Source organism: Lathyrus oleraceus, chromosome 4, assembly GCF_024323335.1.
Source record: "Lathyrus oleraceus cultivar Zhongwan6 chromosome 4, CAAS_Psat_ZW6_1.0, whole genome shotgun sequence".
Taxonomy (NCBI): Eukaryota; Viridiplantae; Streptophyta; class Magnoliopsida; order Fabales; family Fabaceae; genus Lathyrus; species Lathyrus oleraceus.
In genome coordinates, this window is record NC_066582.1 from 402,873,218 (window position 1) to 402,893,503 (window position 20,286).

Consider the following 20,286-nt stretch of genomic DNA (forward strand, 5'->3'; position numbering starts at 1 on the left):
CATAAGTTTTATCTTTAGGTTTTTCTCCTTTTTCTTGACCTTCCTGGTTTTCAGATTCCTCTGGTTCCTTTACTTTGTTCGGGGGTTTGGTATATTCCTTAGAAGTTTCGGGTTCACTCATTCTTGGGTTTGGTGGCTTATCATAGGCGTTCCCACTTCGTAGGGTAATGGCATTGGCTTGCCCTCTAGGATTCTGTTGAGGTTGTCCAGGGAACTGTCCTCCAGGTGTGGTTTGGGGGGCTTGGTTTAAAACTACCTGAGAGATCTGGGTTTCAAGCATCTTGGTATGAGTAACTATTTGGTCAACCTTGGTTCCTAACTGGGTAATTAGTTCATTAACGTGAATGTTTTGGTTCATGAACTCTTTGTTTTGTTGGGTTTGAGCAGTGATAAAATTTTCCATAATTTTCTCAAGGCTCGTCTTTGGTGCTACAGGTTGCATAGGTTGATTTGATCTTGGGGCTTAGTAGCCTGTTTTTCTTGGAGGTGCATTATTTTGGATAGGGTTATTGTTCTTATAGGAGAAGTTCGGGTGATTCCTCCATCCAGGGTTATAGGTATTCGAATATGGGCTCCCTTAGGTGTAGTCCACTTGCTCAGAGTGGGTTTCGTTTAATAGATTGCATTCTGCAGATTGGTGTCCTTTGGTTCCACATATCTCACAATCCGACAAAACTGCGGCTACAGTATTAGGTTTTATGCATATATGCTCGACCTTAAGGGCTAATGCGTCCATTTTAGCTTGCATCATGTCTATAGAACTTAGTTCATGCACTCCTCCTTGGGCTTCCTTCTTCTCAACCTTCGCTCGTTCGACTCCCCATGATTGATGGTTTTGAGCCATATCTTCAATGAGGGCACTAGCTTCAAGATAAGGTTTGTTCATCAGTGCACCGCCTGCGGCAGCGTCGATGGTCATCTTAGTGTTATAATAAAGTCCATTATAGAAGGTTTAAATAATTAACCAATTTTCTAAGCCATGATGTGAGCATGCTCTTAACAACTCTTTATATCTCTCCCAAGCTTCAAACAACGATTCTCCTTGGTTCTGGGTAAATCTAGTTATATGGTTTCGAAGAACGACAGTCTTACTTGGGGGAAAGTATCTAGCAAGGAAAACTCTTCCAAGGTTATCCCAAGTCATGATGGAATTGGGTGGAAGGGAATCTAACCATGATAGGGCTTTATCTCTGAGGTAAAAAGGAAATAATCTTAAATGGATCGCCTCAGAAGAAGCTCCATTGGTTTTAAAAGTGTCTGCTAATTGAAGAAATATTTTTAAATGTTGGTTTGGGTTCTCTGTAGCGAGACCTGCGAATTGTCTCTGTTGCACTAGTTGCAACAGAGATGGTTTAAGTTCGAAATTATTAGCTGGGGTGGTTGGGTTTACTATACTAGAACTAGGTTCTTCGTTGGATGGTTGGGAGAAATCCTTAAGAGGTCTTTGGTTTTGATCTTCGGCCATAGCCCTCATAATTCTATGAAAGAATAAACGTGCGCGAGCGTAACGTTCAGGTGCCGCTAGAGGGTATACTAAACTTCCGGTGCTGCGAGTTCTTCGCATTGACCGACGGGTAATAACCTAAGTCTAAACGATATAACAACAGGGTATGAAATTTGACGAAATTGGTCCCCGGCAACGGCGCCAAAAACTTGATGCGTGCTTTTCGCAAGTATACGAACGCGTCAGAATAATATAAAAGATTCCCGAATCCACAGAGACCAAGTGTCAATCTATCGTTATCTATTGTTATGGTGTTTATCAAAGGTAATCAAAATAGGGTTTTTTTAGAGTGTGCAATGAAAAGTAAAGTGTTGAATTAAAATCAATTAATAAAGACAGGCTCGAATGTAATTCACATAATCAATTAATAATCCAAGTACTTGCTAATAGAACTACTTATGGGCAGTGTTTCCTACTTTGAAAAGAACCAATTTAACAGAAATTGTCGCTTTCGCGTATTCAGAACCGAGTTGTACTCCCTAATCAAACCCTCTTATTGTCACTTATAAAAAGGCGCGCATTGCGTTAGAGTAGTAAACCTATTTTTAAGAAATATAGTATCTTGACTAAGTTGAAAAGTATTTTAACCTGAATTTCTTAACCAAAAGAGGTTCTCACGAACTAGACTCTAAACTTATAAGCGCGTCCGAAAATAGTTTTAAAATCACTTTTCTTCTTAAGTTAAAAACTCCTAATGAACTAGACAAAGCGCTTTCGTTGTTTTTGAAATAGTTAAAAATAATTAAGTTTAAAGAGACGTTGGACAACTTTCGATCTTACCCAACGGAAATTAAGTGCGGGAAAACTTAAGTTGAAAGTCAAAATAGCCCTTAAGTGTTTCTACGAACAATTGTACGGTTTATCGGTTCAATTACGATCCTTACATTCTAACCTTATAGATTTAGTTAGACATGGTAAATTAAAGGTGCATTTTAATTTAAATAAAAGTAGTGCGAGTGCGGAAAGTAAATAAAAGTAGTGCGAGTGCGGAAAGTAAATGAAAGTAGTGCGAGTGCGAGAAATAAATAAAGTAAAGCGAGTGCGAGAGATAAATAAAGTAAAGCGAGTGCGAGAAATAAATAAAGTAAAGACAGTGCGGGAAATAAATAAAGTAAAACGAGTGCGAAAAATAAATAAAGTAAAGACAGTGCGGGAAATAAATAAAGTAAAGCGAGTGCGGGAAATAAATAAAGTAAAGACAGTGCGGGAAATAAATAAAGTAAAGACAGTGCGGGAAAATAAAATAGATAAAGGCAAAGTAACAAAAATCTGCTCCAATCGGAGGGTTGAATAAAATGCAAAGCGGAAATGAAAATGGCGGCAGGATTAACTTCCTTCCAAAGTGCTCCAAACTCGATTACAGACTCGATCACAAACTCGATTACACAATTGTGGTAACACCCCAATGCGAAGCGATTACCACTTTAAAATACTGAATATATGCCTAAGTGAAACTAAGTTTGCTCTAAGTTTGCCTCTGCTCTAAGTTTGGACGATTAAACAAATGAATTCGAGTCTCTATTTATAGGCAAGTAAAATAATGGGAAAGACAAGGATGCCCTTCAGTTTGAATTTGGGAGGGAAAACTTTTCCTCTTGTGGCTCCCGCCACAAGTCCATGGCGCCCGCCACAAGGCCAATCTGTGGCGCCTTAGTGGAAGTAGTGGGGAACGTGGCAGTTGAGGGAAGTTGAGCTAGGACACGTCATGGCATGGCCCATGGCGTCAGCCACAGTGGGAGTCACAAGTGTAAAATGCTGAATTTTAGGGTTTTTAGCTCGTTTTCACTCATTTTCTCGATCGGGGCTCCGATTAAAGTAAAAACCTGAAAACAAAGAGAAACATAGTAATAACACAACAAAATAACAATAATACAACTAGAATGCATGCGAAATCGGAGTCGAAAATACGGTGAATTTTAGTGTCATCATTAGGATAAGAACCGTTGGAGTAACATTATTGTGCGAGTTGAGATAGTCATAAAGTTTTGAAGCATAACCGTCCTAGAGAGTTACTTAAATGATGTTTCTATTGTAGTCACTAAGTGCAATGTTAGCACAATATTTTTTGTTGTTACCAATAGTCTATTTTCTGATAACCTCATGAAGGATTCTAATTACATCTAGTAGTGAAGATGATTTACAAATGGGACCAGCATTAGTAATGGAAAGTAATAAAGTACAAATTCAAAATAGTGTAATGAAAATATATTGGATATACTATATAAGTAGTCAGGCTTGAATGTTCCATTTAGAAATTCAGAGGTAGGTTTGAAATTGAATTGGTTAACAGGTATGTTCTGAACATCATTATTACAAACAATGGTTGCAGTGGTGAACAAAAGTTTGAGTTGATTATCATAAGACCTAAATGGTAAATAATTTTTTAATGGTTCACTATTATACATTGTATAATTTTTGTGTTCAGTCAACATTTCCATCCAATGTTTATAATCTTTTGGACGCGTAACGACTTGTATTTTATGACCTAGATGAAGTTCATGTCATTAGGAATTGAAAAGATAAGAAAATAAATGAAGAGAGAAAAGGTAATCAGTATTGAAGGATTTATAACCTTGGCATCTTGAATGACCGTTTGTATATGCAACTAGCCATTCCTATCTTTGATAGTCCACAAATCGATAATTTTGGCTGTCGTCTTTCAAACATGGTTCCCTATCTCCAAGTCATTCACAAATATTGGAGGCCTTGACATCTGACATAGATAAGGAAAATTCAATAGTCAAATAAGTGAAAATTCATATAATCTAAAAGAGATTAACTAATATGCATTGTCAGTGTAAAAAAATTTACACTATCGATTCATCATTATCACCCGTTTGCATTATTTTATAGATTTTAAAAATAAAAGTCAAACTTGTCCTAATATCCAACGGTTATAATTTATTGATCGTGTAAAATTCTTTTACACTGACAGTGTATATCAATTAAATTCAATCTAAAATATGTAAAATTCATATAATCTAAAATATGTATAAAATTCTGCAACTAATATATTCCAGCAATAAATTCTATAATAAATTTTATAAATAAAAACCAAATATTAAAAAATGATTTTTTATCAAATATTTTCAAGTATATAATAAAAATGTTTATTGAATATTTTGAAATTTTTGATAAAAATATATAAAATTAGATATTGGTCATTTTAAAAATTTGGAAAAAATCATGAATTACATATAATTCAAAATATGCAAATAACGTATTTTTTCAACAAATTCTAAAACAAATTTCACATATAAATTTAAAATATTATAAAAATTTGTTTTATAATTAAATTAAAATATATATATATATATATATATATATATATATATATATATATATATATATATATATATATATATATATATATATATATATATATATATATATATATATATATATATATATATATATATATATATATATATATATATATATATATATATATATATATATATATATATATATATATATATATCCGGACTCCCACTATATTATCGAATATTTTAAAAAATACAATAAGTTTTTCAAAAACAAATGTTATTATGGTTAAATGAATGTTACGTAGGGATGCTGTAATCAATTAAAAGGGAAAATGTTTAGAACCAACAAATTTTGAATAAAATCAAACCACCACGCCTCCGATATGTATTTATAAATAAGGTAGCAAATAAGCTTACGTTTTCTCATGGCTCTCTTGATACTTTGAATATTTAATCAACAAATTTCCATTTAATTAAAAAGAAAAAATATTAAAAGAAATGCCGGTAGTGTGAACCACATTGGAAAGTCATGTTGAGGATATATTGCTTTATTGTTTCTTGTTGTTGTCAACAAAATATATTTTAAAAGATAATAATGTTCAAGGCACAGGACAATACACCAAATACATTAAAACTACTATTAATTAATTGAACTTACCACAGTAAGGATAAAAGCATTTTCAATGAGAGTTATAGAATATCTTATTTAAGTTAATGTTTGACTTTTGTGAGTAGTCGTGGTTTGAACTGTTTAAAAGTTAATGTGTAATACTATTTTATGGTAAGGTTATAAGACATTAATAGTGTATTTGAGATGTAATTATACAGTATTATTTATTGTAAAATGCTAATTAATAATTAATGACGATGAAAATATTTTGTTTTTATTGTTGTGATTGATTGAATTAATGATTATCCCATGACGAAGGATGTTGATATTGATGTTGAGATGATTATTTATGAGAAACTATATGATCTTTATTTTTATGTTGAGATAAAATACTATGATGACTTTAATAATATTTGAAATATTTTACATAAATATGTGTTGTGAATTATAATTATGTGTATGAGTGGTGTATTGTTGGTATAATTATGTGTCTATGAATATAATTATATGTGGTTGATGTTAAGGCATGTAGTTCGGAGTGAAAACTACTATGATTGTCTTATGTGTTGTTGTGTATGGTTTGAAATGGAATTAGTAGTGTTGTTGCATCTGTGTGTCATGCATCATGTGTCATGTTGAGAAGTGATGAGTCGCCGATTTAGAATTGGGGATCAATGAGGAGTTTGGGTTCGAAGAGGAATCACATTGAGTAGATGAATATCAACAGCATAACTCTGATATCCACAAAATGGTACCACATGCATTGAGTCAAAATAGTTGGTCATATTGCATACATGAAAGCCTTGTGAATTATTTTGTTGTTAAGAATATTTTATGTGTTTGATGATTGTGTGAATATGTTACCCTTGTTATGTTTTGCACCGCTAATACATTTGAGCGTATTCTCACTCCTCTTTGGTTTTGTTTATGGTGTTTTATACGTTGTGGTACAAATACTCAGGAGGAGCAATAACTTTTGTGAGTTGGAAGATGGCATTGAGACTTTTCTTCGTTTATTTATCGTTTTATGTTATTTAGTTTTCGGTTGCTTTGATTTATAACATTGAAAACCAGTCGTTATCGTTGTTTGAGTTGATTGTTTTGGATTGTTTTAAATTCAATCAAGTACTTTATTTTGAAGATATAATTTAAAGTATATGTTTATGTTGAGTTCCGCTGCAAGTTTTTGATTAACTTGAAAGAGTGTGCATGTTGTGAATGTGTAGCACCTTTTTGAGAATAATATTGTTTATCCTTTTAAATTAAAGAGTCGGAGTTTTTAGGGTGTTACATAGTTGGTATCAAAGCAGGTTGGTCCATTTTCCCTAGGTTTGTGAAATTTGTTTATTTCCATGGCATTCGACATGTGTGTGAACATTGTCAATGCCCGTTTTTATTTCCTAACCTCTTGCCAACAGGAGCAGGATTGAAATAAGTGGGGGATGAGCTTTTACTTCTCTAAGATGTTTCGGGTGTGAATGGTTGGTTCAGTGTGTCGCTGATTACAAGCGTTCAGGTTTTTGGATGAGGTTGTGTTGTTTCCTGAACCGAAGAGAGCATGGATTCGAGATTCATGTACGCCAGTCAAGTTGAGATATCTTTGAGGGAGGGCGATCAGGTGCATGTGATGTTTGTTGCCTTAAGAGTAGAGGGTGATGTTATGGCGAGTGATATACCTGTCTTGTGTGAGTTTCCTTATGTGTTTCCTGGCGATGTTTGTGACTTGCCGCCAGAGCGAGAAGTTGAGTTCGCCATAGATTTAACACATGGTATTAGACTTGTGTTAATGGCATCATATCGCATGTGTGCATCAGAATCGGGAGAGCTGAAGAAACAATTAGAAGACCTGTTGGAGAAGAAGTTCGTTAGGCATAGTGTATCGTCATGGGGGAGCACCAGTGTTGTTGGTCAAGAATAAATATGGTAGCATGAGGTTGTATATTGATTACCGATAATTTAATAAGGTTACTATCAAGAACAAGTATCCTCTTTCAATAATTGATGACCTTAGGGATCAGTTGGTTGGTGCTTACGTGTTCAGTAAGATTGATTTATGATAGGGTTACCATCAGATTCGAGTAAAGTCTGAAGATATGTTGAAAAATGCATTCAGAACTCGATATGGTTAATATGAGTATTTAATGATGTCGTTCGGTGTGTCTAATGTGCCAGGTGTATCCATGGAGTATATGAATAGGATCTTCTATCCTTACTTGGATCAGTTTGTGGTTGTGTTCATCGATGATATTTTGGTGCACTCCAAGTCAGATGAAGAGTATGTGGGACATCTGAGAGTGGTGTTACATACTTTGTAAGAGAAAAAGTTGTATGTCAAGTTATCCAAGTGTGAGTTTTGGTTGTGAGAATTGAGTTTTCTCGGTAATGTGATTTCTAGTGGTGGAATACTAGTTGATTTGTCGAAGGTTGACGCGGTGTTGCAGTGGGAGACTCCTAAGTCTGTTTCAGAGATTAGAAGCTTTTTGGGTTTGACTGGTTACTATAGAAGATTTATCAAAGGCTTTTCGAAGTTAGCATTACCTTTGACTCAGTTGACTCGAAAAGGTCAAGCTTATGTGTGAGATGTCTAGTGCAAGGAGAGTTTTTAAGAGCTAAAGAAGAGGTTAATAACGAGACCTGTTTTGATTTTACCAGATGCAAATGAATCTTTTGTGACGTATTTTGATGCTTACAATATGAGTTTAGGCAATGTGCTTATGTAAAATCATTAGGTTGCAGCATATGCTTCGAGGCAACTGAGGAATCATGAGAAAAATTATCCTACCCATGACTTAAAGTCAGCTGCTGTAGTTTTTGTGTCGAAGGTGTGGAGGCGTTATATATTTGGTTCTAGGTTTAAAATGTTTAGCATCCATAAGAGTTTGAAATACTTGTTTGATTAAGAAAGAATTGAACACGAGGCAGAGAAGGTCGCTGGAATTCTTGAAGGAGTACTGGTTCGAACTGAGTTACCATTATGGCAAGGCTAATGTGGTAGAAGATGCACTGAGTAGGAAGTCCTTGCATATGTCGACATTGATGGTTATAGAATTTGATTTGATCAAGTAGTTTCGAGATCTCATCTCGGTGTATGAGATAACTCCTGTTAGTGTGATGTTGCGAATGCTGAATTTGACCATCAATCTTCTTAATGAAATAAGAGAAGGTTAGAAGTTAGATTTGGAATTAGTTTATCATAGAGTATTAGTTAACCAAGGGAAAGAAGCGGACTTTAGAGTTTATGAGAATGAGATCTTGAAGTTTTGGGATAAAGTTTATGTGCCTGATATGTTGGAATTTAAGAAGATGATTTTGGAAGATAGCCACAAAAGCAGTTTGAGTATTCATCTCGGAGCCACTAAGATGAAACAAGATCTAAAGAAAATATTTTAGTGGCCTGGTATGAAGAAGGAAGACACAGAGTTTGTCTATGCTTGTTTTACTTGTCAGAAGTCTAAGATTAAGCATCAAAAACCATTTGGACTAATGCAACCGTTGCATATTCCTGAATGGAAATGGGATATCATTTATATGGATTTTGTGACAGGGATTCCAAAGACCTCGAGGGGAAGTGATTCGATTTGGATTGTTGTTGATAGTTTGACTAAATCATCTCATTTCCTTTCGATAAAGATCAATTATTCGTTTCAGAGGTTAATAGAGATTTATATTGAGCAAATAGTCAAGTTACATGGTATTCCTTCGATTATTATTTCAAATAGAAATTTGAGGTTCACGTCAAGGTTCTGAGAGAGTTTGCAGGAAGCCTTGGGAACTAAGTTGCGGTTGAGTTCTACTTATCATCCGCAGACGAATAGTCAGACAGAGAGAACCATCTATTCTGTAGAAGATTTGTTGAGAGCTTGCGTGTTGGAGGAAGGAGGTAGTTGGGATACATACTTGCCTTTGCTAGAGTTTACATAAAACAACAATTTCCATTCTAGCATTGGAATGGCCTATTTTGAAGCATTGTATGGTAGAATGTGTAAGACACCTTTGTTTTTGTATGATTCTGCTGAAAGTGTTGTGCTTGGACCAGAAATCGTTCAACAAACTACTGAGAAGATCAAGATGATTCAGGAGAAGATGAAAGCTTTGTAGACTAGGCAGAAGAGTTACCATGATAAGCGAAGGAAAACACTTGGATTCTGAGAGGGAGATCATGTGTTCTTGAGAGTCATTCTAGTGACTGGTGTTGGTCATGCGTTGATATCTCGAAAGCTCACACCCTCATTTCATTGGTCCTTATCAGATCTTGCAGAGAGTATGAGAAGTAACATACAAAGTTGCTTTACCACCGTCTCAATCTTCATAGTGTAGCTCACGTGTCTCAACTTCGGAAATATCTTCCTGGTCCATCTCATGTGATTCAAATGGATGATGTGTAGGTGAGAGATAACTTGACTATGAAGACATCACCATTGTGAATTGATGATCGATAGGTGAAACACTTGAGAGGTAAGGAGATCGTGTTGGTGATGGTAGTATGGGGAGGACCTTCTTGAGGAAGCATGATGTGGGAGCTGGAGATTCAGATGAGAGAGTCTTATCCAGAGCTTTTTCATTTGGGTGATTTTCGAGGAAGAAAATTCCTTAAGTGGGGGAGAGTCGTAATACCCCGAGTTTTCAATTAATTAGTTAATTGAACTTTTAATTGCTTTTATGAGTGATAAAATGCTTTATATTATTCATATGAATTATTTGGTGTTTATTGAATTTTATTGGGAATTAGTAAAATTTTATTTAATTAGAAAAATAGGAAAGTTGTGAATTAAGCAAATTAGTATTAGGTCATTTATATAGACAAAGTGAAGGAAGTTGAGGTTTTTGTCTGATACGTGGAAAAAAGTGGAAAAGAGACAAGAAGTAGGAATCCTAAAGGGATCTCCAGGAAGAGGAAATCATAGTTAAGACCTTGGATTTGCTGTTGAAAATTAAAGTAAGGGGAGAACTACTCTTATATGGGTGTCAAATGCATGAAGGGTAAAGAGGGATCATCACCCTCCTCTAGGTTTTTTTTATCTTCTCCATTGTTGTTGTTTTATGAGTTTGAAATCAGATTGTGTGAAACTTATCATGTTTGTTGTAATTCATATGAAATTTGTGCCATGTTTTATTTATAAATTTCATGTATGATGTCTATGCGCAAATATGAGTTTGAATGTTTATGTTCATGTGGTTTTGATTTGATAAACATGTTCTTAGATTTGAAATAGATTGGTGATTAAATGATGTTAGGATCTATAATATATGTGTTGTATGTTGTTATAATTGTTATATAATTACTATATGTTGAATTTCTAAGTGTTCTTGTGTTTACAGATTCGAAATCGGAGGTTCGAAAGTCCTTTTATGGTGAAGTAGCGGTAACGGACGTCACCTTTGTGATGGTCGACCCATCACGACCAGGCTGATTTTGTTCAGATACGATTTTTATCATAACTTGAGTTTCGTGACTCCAATTGAGGCGATGTTTAAAGGGTTGGGAAGCTAACGCATAGTAAAACTTCATGGTAAGGTCCTAATAGGTTAATAGTGTACTTGAGGATGTGATTATATGGTGTTACTTGTTGTGTAATGTTAATTAATGGTTAATAACGTTGTAAACATTTTGTTTTGATTATTGTGATTGATTGGATTAATGATTACCCCATAAGGAGGGATGTTGATGTTGATGTTGAGATAATTATTGATGAGATTATGACCTTGATTTTTATGTTGAGATAAAATACTATGATGAGCTTAATAATATTTGAGATGTTTTACATAATTGTATGTTATGAATTATATTTTATGTGTATGAGTGGTGGATTGTTGGTATAATTATGTGCCGATGAATATAATTATATGTTATTGATATTGAGGCGTGTAGTTCGGAGTGAGAACTACTGTGATTGCCTTATATGCTATTGTGTACGGTTCAAAGTGGAATCAATAGTGTTGTTGCATCTGTATGTCATGCATCATGTGTCGTGTTGAGAAGTGAAGAATCACTGATTCAGTTGTGGGTGTAACACGGTGGGAGAACTGACTTTAGTTAAATGTTGCGGATAGCAAGAGTCGCCACCGACTTTTATTTTATCCAAAAGGAAAGGACATAAAAGAACAGGAAAGACCTTAAAAAGATTTTGAGTTCGGGGGGTAGGTTATACAAAGGGAAGGTATTAGCACCCTTTATATCCATGGTTATCCATGGGCTCTTAGTTACTTAGCTCACTTTGTTTGTTTGCAAGGGTGTAGTGTGTGATTAGAAAAAATTTCTTTAAGTACTTTGTAATGACCCTCGTATGGGTGTATACAAAGCCTAGTTTAGAAATTGTGAGGTGTAAAAGTAATTTTGAAAAGTGTGAGCAAGTAACTATGAGATACCTACCCTAGATTAAGTCTTTCGTGTTCTCGTATATTCTTTCAATGGTAAGATTGTCCCTATTATTAAGGAATAGGTAGTCATTACCTTGGATGTGTTTAAGGGACGGGCGTAGGGTCATCGTATGGTCAATGAAGGCAACATAAGGGGTGTCTTTAGCAACTCGTAGGGACTATCATCATATTTACCGAAGGGACAAGATCATTATATCGTAGGCAACCTCGTAGGGACTTGATCTTTTAAGTTTATAGGGACTTGATGATTTTTCTGTTTGAAGGGACTTTGCTTAAGACACCCCTATTTTTGAGGGACTTGACCATTTAAAGAAGGCAACCAAGAGGAATACCCTAGGAAGTACAGATGGCGATCAAAGATCGACTTACGTGTGTGAGTGTTATTTTTCAGATATTTGTCTTGAATTTAATTTTCTAAGTTCAATTATTTACGGTTAGTTTTTTGCACTCCCTAAATTACTAACCACGCAATAAATATTTACAAAAATAAAAGCAAGAAAAATAAATTCCTAAACTATTACATGGCTATGGGACAGATACATAATAATCAGGCGAGAAAGAATAAATTTACAACCTATACATTTGTTCCTAATATTATAAATAAAACAAAATTAAAATAAGGAAAATAATGAAGCAAAAATAGAATAGATAAAAGCAAATAATAATAAAATAATAAATAAACAATGGTAATAAAGCAATAATAAAATAACAATAATAATAAAGTGATAATAAAAAGGTTAGAATTTTAAAAGAAATTATTTTAGGTTAAACAAGTTAGATTTTTTTAGAAGTTATTAGAAAAATATGAGTTTAAAATAAATTAGTAATAATAAAAGAATTTAAAATACATTAATGTACAAAATATGAATTAAAAGAGTTATATGAAAAATATTAAGTTAGTTATTTATAAAATAAATAAAGATTATAGAAAATATCAAATTGTTAAATTAATAGGTTTATTATTATTATTCAATTAGAAAAATGGCCAATTAGATTTTATTTACAAAATATATAAGGATTTATTATTATAAGTAAGTAATAAAAAAAAAGTTATTAAAATAGTTAGTATTTATTATTTATTTACAAAAAATATAAAGGTTATAGAAAAATATTAAATAATTAATTTAGTACGTTTTCACGCCCTACATTACTAAACCACGCAGTTAATATAGGATCAATGGCAGAAATTTAAATGGCAGAAAAATAAATGGCAGAAAAATAAAATGGCAGAAAATAAATGGCAGAAAATAAAATCATAATTATTACAACGCTTTGGTGCAGTTATATAATAAAGATGACGAAAAGTAAAACTGAAAATATTACAAGTTAAAACTTAAAATATTACAAGGGCGAAGCAGTTACAGTGTATGAATAACATAAATATGAGCGAAAATAGGAAATAATAATAAGGTTTGTTAAGGTTTAAGAAAAGGTTTATGGTTTAGAGGAAACAACACGGTTAAAGTTTTAAGTTTGAAATTTAGAGTTTGTGGCGAAATTGTCAGGGTTTAGGAAAAATCAGGGTAGTTAGTTATGAAAAAAAATGTGCAGATCTAAATATATGTATATATAAAAAAAATGAATTAAAAAAAACAACGGCGTTGCTAGCGCAAAATTGCGATCATCGCAACTGGATCGGATAACACGAATGTCACGCCTCATACACGTATATGTGAAAACGGCGTATTGACACGATCCGATCCGAAAACATAATCAAATTATAACATAAAATAGAAATGTATATATATATATATATATATATATATATATATATATATATATATATATATATATATATATATATATATATATATATATATATATATATATATATATATATATATAAAAACTATTACCAAACTGTGTGTACGATAGTATAGATCAGCCACTCTCAGTTTCTCTTTTTTGTTTTGTCTTTCCGGCCTCCCTCTATCAGTCATGCTAGTAAATATATATAGGAACAAATTAGGTTAATGATAATGAGCCTAAGTTTATTTTGAAACCCAATATTAAATTAAAAACTGAATAAAGTTAAATAATTAAAATAGTTAAAATTAAAATAAAAACTAATTAACCTATTTATTTATTCTAGATCCAATATTAAATAAAAAACTGAATAAAGTTAAATAATTAAAATAGTTAAAATTAAAATAAAAACTAATTAACCTATTTATTTATTCTAGACCCAATATAAAAATAAATAGACTCAAAAAAAATAAAAGTCGGGCACCAAAATGCTCGAAAAAATAAAATGAACACGTCAAAATAATCAGCGTGAAATAAATGACTCGGAAAAATACAGCGTTTGGTCGGATTTTGAAATAAAAATTATGACCGTTTAAACCGCTCAGACTGATCAACATATGACCAAAAATAGTCGTAAAAATATTTTTAGCATGTCAAATTAAACCACGTGAACCGCAGATTAATGTTACCGACATTTGCAAACTTAAACTTGACATTTTTTCGTTGACTAATTTTAGGCACAGTTAAAAAGTTAATTTGACCAGTCTGTTTGTAAATTCCGAGAAATTATTCCGGCTAATATTAAGACAGAAAAAAATGTTATGCTATGAAGATGATGCAAATGAATGTGAAACAAAAAATTGGTTAGAGTTAAAAATAGAGGGCAAATTTTGGGGTGCAACAGTGGGGATCAATGATGAGTTTGGGTTCGAAGAGGTTTGAACGAACCTTAGTGAGTGGATGAATATCTGTAACATAACTCTAATGTTCACAAAATGGTACCACGTGCATTGAGTCGGGATAGTTTGTCACATTGCATACATGAAAGCCTTTTGAATTATTTTGTTGTTCAGAATATTCTATGTGTTTGATGATTGTATGAATATGCTACCCTTGCTATGTTTTGCACCGCTAATATATTTTAGTGTATTCTCACCCATCATTTGTTTTTTTTGTGGTGTTCTGTACGTTGTGGTACATATACTTAGGAGAAGTAATAACTGTTGTGAGTTGGAAGATGGCATTAAGGTTTTTCTTTGTTTATTCATTGTTTTCTGTTATTTAATTTCCAGTTGCTTTGATCTGTAACACTGGGAATAATTCGTTATTTTCTTTAGTTAATTGTTTTGGATTTGTTTAAATTTAATGAAGTACTTTATTTTGAAGACATAATTTAAAGTATATGTTTATATTGAGTTCCGCTACAAGTTTTTGATTAACTTGAAAAAGTATGCATGTTGTGAATGTGTAGCACCTTTTTTAGAGTAATATTGTTTATTTTTTTAAATTAAAGAGTCGGGATATTTAGGGTGTTACATTTAGCAGTTCCGATTCTAGTAGTGATAGTGATACCATTCTAGCCTATTCTTTCCTATGAGAGAAGAAATCACTAATGGAGACCAGTTCTACAGAATGTTTGGAAGTAAAATAATTCGAAACTATTTACACAATTGAGGAAAAGTGGTTTCTTTTTGTAAGATCATAAACCTATAAGGCTCGGGAGATGAGGAAGACATCGTATTGGAACCCTGATCTAAATAGGAATGGTTTAACATGGTCATCCCTACTGATTCAGAAGATGAGTTATTTTATATGTATCTCTCTACCATTTATGGCCTGGGGTGTTGATTCATTTCACAATCTCTGGAGGGTTCTTTTTACTCATCACTTAAACAACTACAAAAATTAGAGGGATATGTTTTTGAGAGTGATGTGCGAGATAATTGTTCCATGGTAATGTATGGGAAGGAAAGTGAGTAATTATTCATTATATATTAGACAAAGGACTGTGTAGCCATAAGTTTCTTCGACTGTGGTTATTTGAGTGACACTAAATGGGAAGTTGTAGAGATTCTGGAGGAGTTCCACATTATGAGCTTTAGGAAAATGATGGAGTTTGATCAATGTGATAAATGGGAAAAGAAAATTTATGATTAATTACGTAAGTTTGATATTTGTTTCAGAGTTGTAGTTGGATTGTTTATCTTACCTAATTTTTATTTTTATTTATTTGCAAGGGAAAGGGTGTAGCGGTAAATTCATGACCATCAAACTATGGATAAACTTGACGTCAATAAAACCAGAGTCGCCACCGCGCTTTTATTGTTTCCAAAGGAAAAGGGAAAAGTACGTACAAAACCCAAATATAAGAAGTTTTTAAATCAAAACTAATAAAATGCCAAAGATTACAGGTAAGGGGGTTGGTTACACAGAGGGAAGGTGTTATCACCCAAAGTGTCCTAGGTACTCCTAGGGAGCCCTTTTTGTGTGCATATGTTTTTGGGTATAAATGATGTTTGATAAAAAATAGAGTGTGAGGATGAGAAAAGAATTCATTGGTTATATTTTTGTGTTTGACAAGACCTTCAGTCTTGTGCCTACGTACCAACATAAAAATGAAGGATCAAAACCTCGTAGTTCGTGGTAAAAATTTCAAAGAAAGTTGGTGAATTGATTTTAATAAAAATTTAAGAATAGGGCACAAAATGGCCAAAGTTTGAATGGGGTTATTAGTTCTTTTTGTATTTTGACATTCAAGTAAATATGGTTAAGTTTATTTAAAGATTTGATTAATAAAAGATTTTTAAATTCATTGGCATAAGGCCAAAGTTTCTAATCATTAAAACATGTCTATGTTTGAAATCACAAGCAAAGAAAGTTTTTGAAAAGAGGGAGAGATTTTGAAATTTAAGAAGTGGGAGAGATGAAGAGACTATCCTAAGCACAAATTTAAAAGTTAAGAGTTGAAAAGATCTGACCAATAGGATGCAATCCAATAGACAAGAATGTCATATAGAAACCCATTTTCCTTTGGACTTAGACCAAGAAATAAGCAATAAGCAATGAGCAATATCCAGACATCATAAAGATCAAGGTATCAAATAAATATAGCCATATCCAAGCAAGCATTCCAATAGCTAGCAGTCTTCATCGTCTTCCAATGTATCAAATGAAAGATTCCTTGATCAACTTAGAATAAAACATCAGACATAGACAATATCAAAATAACAATTAAGCACATGGACAAAGTAGTAGATGAATCAAAGAGGTCCAAGGTCTTACATCAGATGAAAGTTACTGTTAAAGATAGCTCAGTCTTAGATGTTGGCATTGGCCAAGTCCTTTGGTACAGGGAAAGTTGTTTAATCCTAAGTCTAAAAGTTCAGATCAAGTCCCAACGGTCCACCAAATGTCTTTTAGGGTTTTGTTATTATTAGATGTTTTAAGGGTCCTAAGACCACAAACAAAGTCAAAACACACAAACAATATATACAATCACAAGATATGGCTCAAGTGAGCAAAGTGAAAAATGACTTAAACATAAACAAGTTGCATGAAATGTAAATGACAATGAATGATAAATGACTAAAATTTAAATTGCATAAAGTAAATGACTTGAAAGTAAAAGCATCATGAATAAGAATTAGTCAATGGTTAGTCAAATGTTAGTGTTGAGTTTAATTGATTAAGTCATTCTTTGGAGAACACTCAACTATTCATTCACAAGTATGGATCCTTGAACCAAGACATCTTCCATGAGAAGGGCTCCAACTTGGATAATTCAACAAGTATGCCACTAGCTCTCATGAAAGGAAAAAAGGTGAAGTCTCCATACAATACCATGAAGAATGGGAGACTTATAATCTCACTTACTAGAATGTTATGCTTTGAGGGTCAAACTTAGCTATATGTTAAGCAATCGTAATTGGACTTATGTAGAAGTCACAACTATCTGAGGTCGGGCAATAAAAATATAGGTGTTAATGCATGTTAGAGATTTCGTACAAATAACCAAACTTCTAAAACATACCACACACTAAAAGGGACAAGATCATTATATCGTAGGCAACCTCGTAGGGACTTGATCTTTTAAGTTTATAGGGACTTGATGATTTTTCTGTTTGAAGGGACTTTGCTTAAGACACCCCTATTTTCGAGGGACTTGACCATTTAAAGAAGGCAACCAAGAGGAATACCCTAGGAAGTACAGATGGCGATCAAAGATCGACTTACGTGTGTGAGTGTTATTTTTCAGATATTTGTCTTGAATTTAATTTTCTAAGTTCAATTATTTACGGTTAGTTTTTTGCACTCCCTAAATTACTAACCACGCAATAAATATTTACAAAAATAAAAGCAAGAAAAATAAATTCCTAAACTATTACATGGCTATGGGACAGATACATAATAATCAGGCGAGAAAGAATAAGTTTACAACCTATACATTTGTTCCTAATATTATAAATAAAACAAAATTAAAATAAGGAAAATAATGAAGCAAAAATAGAATAGATAAAAGCAAATAATAATAAAATAATAAATAAACAATGGTAATAAAGCAATAATAAAATAACAATAATAATAAAGTGATAATAAAAAGGTTAGAATTTTAAAAGAAATTATTTTAGGTTAAACAAGTTAGATTTTTTTAGAAGTTATTAGAAAAATATGAGTTTAAAATAAATTAGTAATAATAAAAGAATTTAAAATACATTAATGTACAAAATATGAATTAAAAGAGTTATATGAAAAATATTAAGTTAGTTATTTATAAAATAAATAAAGATTATAGAAAATATCAAATTATTAGATTAATAGGTTTATTATTATTATTCAATTAGAAAAATGGTCAATTAGATTTTATTTACAAAATATATAAGGATTTATTATTATAAGTAAGTAATAAAAAAAAGTTATTAAAATAGTTAGTATTTATTATTTATTTACAAAAAATATAAAGGTTATAGAAAAATATTAAATAATTAATTTAGTAGGTTTTCACGCCCTACATTACTAAACCACGCAGTTAATATAGGATCAATGGCAGGAATTTAAATGGCAGAAAAATAAATGGCAGAAAAATAAAATGGCAGAAAATAAATGGCAGAAAATAAAATCCTAATTATTACAACGCTTTGGTGCAGTTACATAATAAAGATGGCGAAAAGTAAAACTGAAAATATTACAAGTTAAAACTTAAAATATTACAAGGGCGAAGCAGTTAGAGTGTATGAATAACACAAATATGAGCGAAAATAGGAAATAATAATAAGGTTTGTTAAGGTTTAAGAAAAGGTTTATGGTTTAGAGGAAACAACACGGTTAAAGTTTTAGGTTTGAAATTTAGAGTTTGTGGCGAAATTGTCAGGGTTTAGGAAAAATCAGGGTAGTTAGTTATGAAAAAAATGTGCAGATCTAAATATATGTATATATATAAAAAAATGAATTAAAAAAAACAACGGCGTTGCTAGCGCAAAATTGCGATCATCGCAACTGGATCGGATAACACGAATGTCAGGCCTCATACACGTATATGTGAAAACGGCGTATTGACACGATCCGATCCGAAAACATAATCAAATTATAACATAAAATAGAAATATATATATATAAACTATTACCAAACTGTGTGTACGATAGTATAGATCAACCACTCTCAGTTTCTCTTTTTTGTTTTGTCTTTCCGACCTCCCTCTATCAGTCATGCTAGTAAATATATATAGGAACAAATTAGGTTAATGATAATGGGCCTAAGTTTATTTTGAAACCCAATATTAAATTAAAAACTGAATAAAGTTAAATAATTCAAATAGTTAAAATTAAAATAAAAACTAATTAACCTATTTATTTATTCTAGACCCAATATTAAATAAAAAACTGAATAAAGTTAAATAATTAAAATAGTTAAAATTAAAATAAAAACTAATTAACCTATTTATTTATTCTAGACCCAATATAAAAATAAATAGACTCAAAAAAAATAAAAGTCGGGCACCAAAATGCTCGAAAAAATAAAATGAACACGTCAAAATAATCAGCGCGAAATAAATGACTCGGAAAAATACAGCGTTTGGTCGGATTTTGAAATAAAAATTATGACCGTTTAAACCGCTCAGACTGATCAACATATGACCAAAAATAGTCGTAAAAATATTTTTAGCATGTCAAATTAAACCACGTGAACCGCAGATTAATGTTACCGACATTTGCAAACTTAAACTTGACATTTTTTCGTTGACTAATTTTAGGCACAGTTAAAAAGTTAATTTGACCAGTCTGTTTGTAAATTCCGAGAAATTATTCCGGCTAATATTAAGACAGAAAAAAATGTTATGCTATGAAGATGATGCAAATGAATGTGAAACAAAAAATTGGTTAGAGTTAAAAATAGAGGGCAAATTTTGGGGTGCAACAGCTGCCCCTGTTCAATTTTCTGAAACCTGAGGAGTTAGATTGGCCTGTGTGCCATTCGTGACTTGGAAGGTTGAAGGGGATTGAACACAAAAGCCCAAAAATTTTCACTCGCCGGTGCGTAAAGTAACACTGATGACTGGTTGTATATGCTTAAGTGGGCTTGAAGATGCCACTTGGAAGAACTGGAGATGGGCTTATAGGTGCCATCCATAATATCAGGAGGTGGTAATATCTTGATGTTGATACTGGATATCAGTACTAGGTCTTCGTATAGGCCGTCTCTGAATCGTATCTAAGAACATACTTTTAATTTAAGTGTCAGAACCAAATCTTCGTGGCGATTTCTTTCTGAATTAAGTATCAGCACT

General features: G+C 32.4%; 1 non-coding gene across 1 annotated transcript; it reads left to right on the forward strand.

The window, feature by feature from the left end:
• Nucleotides 1–974: 974 nt before the first annotated feature.
• Nucleotides 975–1,081, forward strand: LOC127077715 (small nucleolar RNA R71). The gene has a single exon (XR_007787496.1). It is a non-coding gene; the product is annotated as a small nucleolar RNA R71 (small nucleolar RNA).
• Nucleotides 1,082–20,286: the final 19,205 nt, after the last annotated feature.